Source organism: Myotis lucifugus, unplaced genomic scaffold (assembly GCF_000147115.1).
Source record: "Myotis lucifugus unplaced genomic scaffold, Myoluc2.0 scaffold_2, whole genome shotgun sequence".
NCBI lineage: Eukaryota > Metazoa > Chordata > Mammalia > Chiroptera > Vespertilionidae > Myotis > Myotis lucifugus.
This window is the reverse complement of record NW_005871050.1, coordinates 8863331-8870277: the sequence shown is the minus strand read 5'-3', so window position 1 is coordinate 8870277 and position 6947 is coordinate 8863331. Positions and strand designations below refer to the sequence as shown.

At 56.0% G+C, this 6947-nt stretch overlaps 1 protein-coding gene across 3 annotated transcripts in view; it reads right to left on the bottom strand.

Moving 5' to 3' along the window:
• ELF4 (E74 like ETS transcription factor 4) overlaps positions 1-3918 on the bottom strand; it is a 46044-nt gene extending 42126 nt beyond the window's left edge. For 2 of the 3 annotated variants that reach the window (XM_023758042.1, XM_006082115.3), the window contains exon 1: positions 3376-3629. The gene's annotated coding sequence lies outside the window, so the exon portion shown is untranslated. Of the gene's footprint in view, positions 1-3375; positions 3630-3665 lie in introns of those variants that run through there. The other variant, XM_006082113.3, reaches the window with a different exon arrangement.
• Positions 3919-6947: the final 3029 nt, after the last annotated feature.

The window sequence follows — 6947 nt, the reverse complement described above, 5'->3', positions numbered from 1 at the left end:
CAGGGAATAGAGAGGAGGGCGTCTTTTCTCTCCTTTCTGCCTAGTCAAATCTCTCCTCGCCGCCCCACCCCCTTCAAGGTCTAGCTTGAGGCTCATCCCTCACAAAGCCTTCCCTCCCTCCTCCAGCCACAGTTGACCTCAGAGCCCTGGCTGCCTCTGGCCCCTGCTCAGAGGAGCACAATTAGCACCTGACTGTCGCTAGTCTGGCTGTTTGTCCTAGCCGCTGATGGTTTTGAGTGTCTTAGTCATCTCTCCCCCACCGTCTCCTTGGCGCACCCCCACTCCACAGCACCTAGCACAGGTTGGACACACAGTAGGTGTTAATAAATGTCTGTTGAATCGAAACTCAGCAGCCCCTATGAGGTCAGAACCCTCATAAGCTCCCCGACCAGCAGTTCCTTGGCAACCAGCGCTGGGGCCCGGGCTACAGGGCATTAGCGGCAAGGCCACGATTACAGGCCACGAGAGGCTCAGCGGCCAGAGATTTGCAGGCAGGTTGGTGTTGATGAGAAAAGCCCCTTACACCTAGGAAAGCGCCCATGGGATTCTGGGTACTGTGGATGAGTTTCCTTTCTCCCCTGCAGAACTAGTTTTCAGTCTGAGAACCACAAAGGGAGTAAATTGGCAGTGAAGCCAGAAACCTCTTTGCAGTTTAGAAATCCCAGAGAGATAACCAAGCCCCGGTTGGGGTCAGGCCCAAGCCCGAGGAGATGAGGCTGCTCAAGGCCCTTCCCACCTCATGGGGGAACCTCCAGGAGGTACAAGGGGTATGACAGGCATGGACCCTGCCACTCCTTGGGTTAAGGGGTGTTTGGGGGTAGCCCTAAATAATGTCAGCCTGCACTGAAACCCAACAAATGATACCACTGAATGCTTGCCAGCTGCAGCCCACGCGGGAACAAGGTCTCCCTTTCTTTATCAATCACCCAAATTCCAGGACAGGCCTGGGGGAGGGAGGCATCCAGACCAGAACCCAGCCAGGGTCCCTAGGCAAAGGGGTACCTAGCTCCCAGCATCGGCTCAAGGATTCCAGTCTGACTTTGACTTACAGTTATTTATATAGATGCCCCAGCCACTCTCTCCACCCCTCCCACAACCCCCACCCAGAGGCCCCAACAGCGGGTGGGTGGTGTCCTCTTCACCACATTTTCCTCACTGCCACTGATGCCTGGTCCTGGGACTAGCTCTCAGCAAATGTTTGCTGAGTTGAATCTGAGCTTTAGGCACTGTGTTGGCAATATCATTAGGTTAGTCTGTGCCACATACTGTTCTGATAATCGTTACAACCTGGTGAGGTAGGTCCCATTAGACAGATGAGAAAACTGAGGTATATGATTGACTGTGATCACATGGCTAGTAAATACGAAAGCTAGATTAAAACCCAGACAGTTTGGTTCTAGGGATTGGAGGGACAATGAAAAAGTTGGGAGGGTGGTGAGGCCCAGGGCCAAACTTAGGAGCGGGGATTTCTCTGGGAAAACAGTCCCTCAGCCTTCGTCTGGCTGTGGTTTCGTTTGGCTGTGGTTTCAGGGGACAAAAGCCCTGAATTTTGCAGGTTGGGGTATTTTGCACATCCTTTCAATGGGGCCCATGAACGACAGACCACAGCACCCTCATATTTAGGTCCCAATATAGGACAGAGGAGACAGAAGCTACTGTGCCACCTCTTAGCCTTAGGCAGGAGGAGGGTGGGTTTCAGGCCCCCAGCTTGTCCATGGGTGGGCGCCAGTTCCTGAGCAACCACCGAGCAAACAGTGCAGCAGTGGGAGGAATGCCAGACATAGTTGCAAACAAGCCACTCCTTAGGCTCACAGTGGAGGCTGGGTGAGGGTGGCAACGTGGAGCCTGCTCAACGCCCCCTCCCCCCCCCAAAAAAATCCCAGCCTTTGAACCCAGGCTTAGAGACAACCACATGCAAGGCAGCCTCTTCCTCACACGGCAGCGGGCCATAGAAAGTCTCCAGATTAATTCAGTCCCAAGATAACTCCCCGCTAAGTTGTTTCTGCTCTGGGTCCACTGAATTAATGGTAGGAAGCGCCTTATAACCGGCCAAACCCTGTGTAACTAACTGTGAGGAGGGGTTTGCATTCTTGCCAGGCATACGTGTTCCCTGGACATTTTCAGGGCCAAAGGGGAGAGCTAGAGCTGCTCCCTGCATCCCCCTCCCACCTGGCACTCAGGCCAGGGGTCAGCTCTTAGGGGGTGAGTCCCTGATGGGCGTGCCCACCAGCTGTTGGGGCCCAGCAGCAGTGGCTCAGGCCCTGGGGTGGTGACCTCACTTCCGCTCCTACCTCCCCACCTCCCCAGCACTCCTCCCATTTGAGGCCCCACCAGGCAAAAATCGAGAAGTCCAAGGTTAACTGTTCCTCCCCATTTTAAGAGCTAATTAAAATGATTAGCCACAATGAACTGTCAAACATTAACCAGAAGAAGCTGCAGGACCAGACAGGCCTCAATCTCAGGCAGAGGGATGGGGGGCAGGAATCAAAAGGCCATCAAATCCGAGGGTTGGGGTGTGGTGGTGGTGGGAGCAGCCTGGGAGAACGCGGCTGAGCCAGGTGCCAAGGGGTCAGGAGGTGATTCTGGTCAGAACTGCACTGTCCCTGAACTCAGTCGGGAGGAACCGGACGGCAGAGTTAGGGTGCGGTGGAGGGACCAGGAATTCATAAAGCCACTATCGCCTCAGCAGTCTCCAAAAGCACAGCGCTGTGGGCAGGGGATCCCGCGCTGTGTGCCTGCAGAGTCCCCTGGCCGGCAGCAGAAGAAGGAACTGAGAGGCGGGAGAGCCAGAGAGCGGGAACGCGGGAGAGGGAAGGCTGCAGGGAGGCTCGCACGCAAACTCCGGCCCCCACCCCCACCCCCGCCAAGAGGTCTCTATTTTGGCGATCCAATTATTCATGTGTGTGTGTGTGTGTGTGTGTGTGTGTGTGTGTGTGAGTGTGTGTATTTTACCCTAAGGCGCCTGGCCCCAGAAGCCCTATGGGCCGCTGGGATCAATCTAACAGCCCCGCCACGGACCCGCCCAACCTCCCGCCCTCAGACACCCAGCTTTTGGGGACCTGGTGTCGCGATCGGTCCCGTCCAGGACCCGGGCTGCCAAGGCGCAGAAAATTAAGAACTAGAGAAATTTTTCTTAAAACAAACAGGGGAGAATGAGTATTGTCTCCTTATTTTCACGTAGGGATCGAGACCCGGGGTCCCACAACCACACGCGGCGGGGCGAGGCAAGGAGCGGGACTCAAACACGGTTGCGGCTCTACCCCCCTTCCCTGGGCCCCCAACCCCGACACTGGGGGCCCCGGGGCTCTGGCTCCCGCCCTCGGACAAACTTTTCGAAGTCTCCGAAGGCTCAAAGAACCGGCGCCATCGACGTACCTGAGCTGAAGTGGGCTCGGTCGCCGAGCCGGGATAGGTCGCCGTGCTCCCCTCCCCGCTCCGGGGGGCCGAGATCACGGGTCCCCAGCCCCGCCAGCCCTTCCTCTCCCTGGAGAAGCCGGGCCGGGCAAGTGGCGCCGGGATCTCGGCGCCGGCGAAAGGAGAAGTGGAAGTTGAGCGCAGCGCCTGGTCGGTCCCCGCGGCCGCAGGGGCCAGCGTCCGCCTCCCTCTTTCCTTCCCTCCTCTCCTCCGGGTCCGCCTGCCCCCGCGGCCCCGCGCCCGTGACTCACCTCGGCGCGGGGGCAGGCTGGTCCGGGCGGGCAAGGCGCAGGGCTCTCCCACACGTCGCGCCGCCAATGGCAAGTTAGAGGGCGAGATGCAAATACCAGGTGAACCCACGGCGCCCCTGAGAAAACGACTCTGGGGGGCAGGGTGGACGCGGGAGGGTCCAGGCGGCCGGTGGGGGCGCCCGGGGAGGGGGCGCGAGCCAGCGGAGACCTGCGCTGAGACAACCGAGCGAAAGGGGAAATTGCACCAGAGCCACACACGTCCCCTCAGGCGGCGGCTGGGGCGGGCGCGAAGGAGGCTGGGTGGGAGGGAGGGAAGAGCTGGAGGGAGGGACCGACGGGAGGGACCGCGGGCGGGCGGGGTGAGGGAGGGAGCGAGGGAGGGAGGAGGCGTCGTGGTGGAAACAGCGCCCCTCCACCCCCGGCCCGCCGCTGTCGCCAGCACGGCAGGAGGAGCCGTGCCAGGGGCCCGCGAGGCCTCTCCTTCCCCTCCCGGCTCGTAGGCCCCCAGGGGACGGCGAGGTCAGGGCTCCCCCAGAGAGCACAGCTCGAGCTCTGCCCTGGCCCCGGCGGTAAGCCCCCACACAGTGCCTCGGAGCGAACTCCGTTCTCCGGGGACTCTGGATGGCTCTATCCAACCCCCTTGGCCTGTACACTCCACTTGCTCGACGCCTTTGGCCGGAGCCCTGAACTCTAGATTATTGAGCGCCTGTTGTGTGCGGACCCGGCCGGAGGGCGGGGTGAGCGGGTGATGAGGCCAGGAGATGCCCAGAGAATACAATTCAGGAACAAATTCCAAACGCCCGGGGAATCTCCGGCCAAATGCATCCTGCGCTTGGGGTGACTGGAGAGTTTGGGGGACTTCTGAGAGAAGGCGAACCTATCCTGGTGGAAGAGGTCAAAAGAATATGCATGGGGGAAGGGCGGGGGAGAGAGGTGCAGGGCTGCCACAGCAGGTACAAAAAGTCTGAATTGGGGTGCTGGGAGAAAGCTCATGCCCCCTCTGGTCCAAAGCCAGGCTGCTCTGCTTGAGACATCCACTTGAACCCCCGTTTCCTCTTCTCCCCCCCTTACCCTCTCCTTTGACCTGCCTCAGCCTCCACACAAGCCTCCCAACCTTGTCCTACAGCCAGGAGGCTCTAGGAGGGAGGCGCTGACAACTGTCCCTCCTTATGGCTCTACATAGTCTGGATGGGAGTGCCAACAGAGCCTGAACCCTGGCATCTCTTTGGCAGAAAGCTGCAAGGCTGAAAGGGCCCCAGGGGCAGGAGGGCTCTCTGAGGAGCAGGGGTAGCCAAAGGCCTGCGGCTCAGGGACCTGCTCAGCCACCAGCATCTGCCTGCTTCCCAAGCGATGGGAAAAGATCAAAAAGATCGTCCTTGGCACAGTGGTGGTGGGTGACACCTGTGAAGGCAGCTGCCGATGATAGGTTTCCAGGGAAAGCCCTAAGGGCTGCAGTGGGGCACTGGCCCTTGAGACCTCTTGGCTACCTATAGCCAAATCCCTGAAATAAGCACCAAGAGCAATTTTTTTCTTTTATTTTTTAAAAATATATTTTTATTGATTTCAGACAGGAAGGGAGAGGGAGAGAATCATTGGTTGGCTGCCTCCTGCATGGCCCACACTGGGGATGGAGCCTGCAATTGGCATGTGCCCTGATGAGGAATCAAACCGTGACCTCCTGGTTCACAGGTTGACGCTCAACCACTGAGCAACACTGGCCTGGCACTTTTTTCTTTTCTAAGTGGGCACACTTTCCCCAGGGGATTCCAGATCCTGGAGACACACAGGTCTCTGCTGGCCTCTTGTCTATGAGGTTCTACTATCAAAATTGTGGTAGGTTCCAGCTGTCCCCTGAGTTTCCTTTATCTTGCCCTTGAAACTCACTAATGGACACACAGACACATACACACACACACACACACACACTTTCCCATTTTACTAAGAATTCAGAGGTCTCTAACCACTGACCTGGGTTCCTATTCCAGCTGTGTATCTTTAGGCAAGTCAATTAAACTCTCTAAGCCTCACTTTCCTTATTTTTAAATTGGCGATAAGAACCTACCTCACTCCCCAAAACTGGTACCACTGTCTTCTTGGGGCATATATTAGCTTTATCTCTTTCTGTGTTTTATATAAATGGAATGTTATGCTATAAATGTCTTCAGGTCTGGCTTCTTTTGACAAACAATTTGTGAGATTCATCTACATTGTTGCAGATAGTTGTAGATCATTCATTTTTGTTGTATAACGTTTAGAACTATATCACAAAGTATTTATTCATTTTGCTGTTTAGGGGAATTTGAAAAATTTTGAATTAGAGATTATTAAAAATACTGTTGTTGTGCCCTGCTGCCATGGCTCAGGGGTTGAGGGTTTACCTATGAACCAGGAGGTCACAGTTTGATTCTAGGTCAGGGCACAGTGGGGGGTGTGCAGGAGGCAGCCATCAATGATTCTGTCTCATCATTGATGTTTCTATCTCTTTCCCTCTCCCTTCCTCTCTGAAATCAATAAAAAAAATTTTAAAAATACTGTTGCTGTGAGAGAAAAAAACAACCTATGACACAAGGCTGTAATGAGGATTGAATGAGGTAACCTATGTCTATGGCAGTGCCTGGTACCTAGTAAGCCCTCAATAGAAGTTGGCTACCTTCAATATCATATTCATCATCGTTTTGGTTTTCTTTACCAAGCTCTCAGGGTGAGAGAGTGGGAAGGTCTGACAGGGCCAGGCCAGAAGCTTTGGAGGACTAATGGTGGATCCCTCCTATGAGTGTTTGTGGTTTAAACCAAGGCTGAAGGCTCAAGACACAGAAGAGCCAGAGCAGAGGCCTTCCTCTTGGGAAGGGTGGGGAGAGAGGACAGCACGGTCCCGACCAGCTCACAGTGACTGGCCCTAATGCTTACTAGTGACCTGGAACCCAGGACCTGTGGGAATCCCATAAGTTCCTACCTTCCCCAGCCACTCAGAACTAAGCACAGCCCCATGATCTGGGAGTTGTAGCCAAAGCAAACCTACCCCTTTGATGAAAATCTTGTGCCAACCTCACCTTGGGGAGCCATGGGCCACCTGAATGACCTTTGTGGCTCCAGGTCAGTCAGGCTGCCCTTCCCAATGACCTTGTTGTGGTTCCCCAGCCTGCCAGCCCTTCCCCACCTGGCTCCCTGCTCTTCAACTTACCCATCGGGTGAGCTGCAGCCAGGCGGGGCCAGCAGGCTGAGATCACTGCTCCTGATGACAGCCATGCTGTCTCTGCCAATGGCTCATTCCCTGACTTGGCA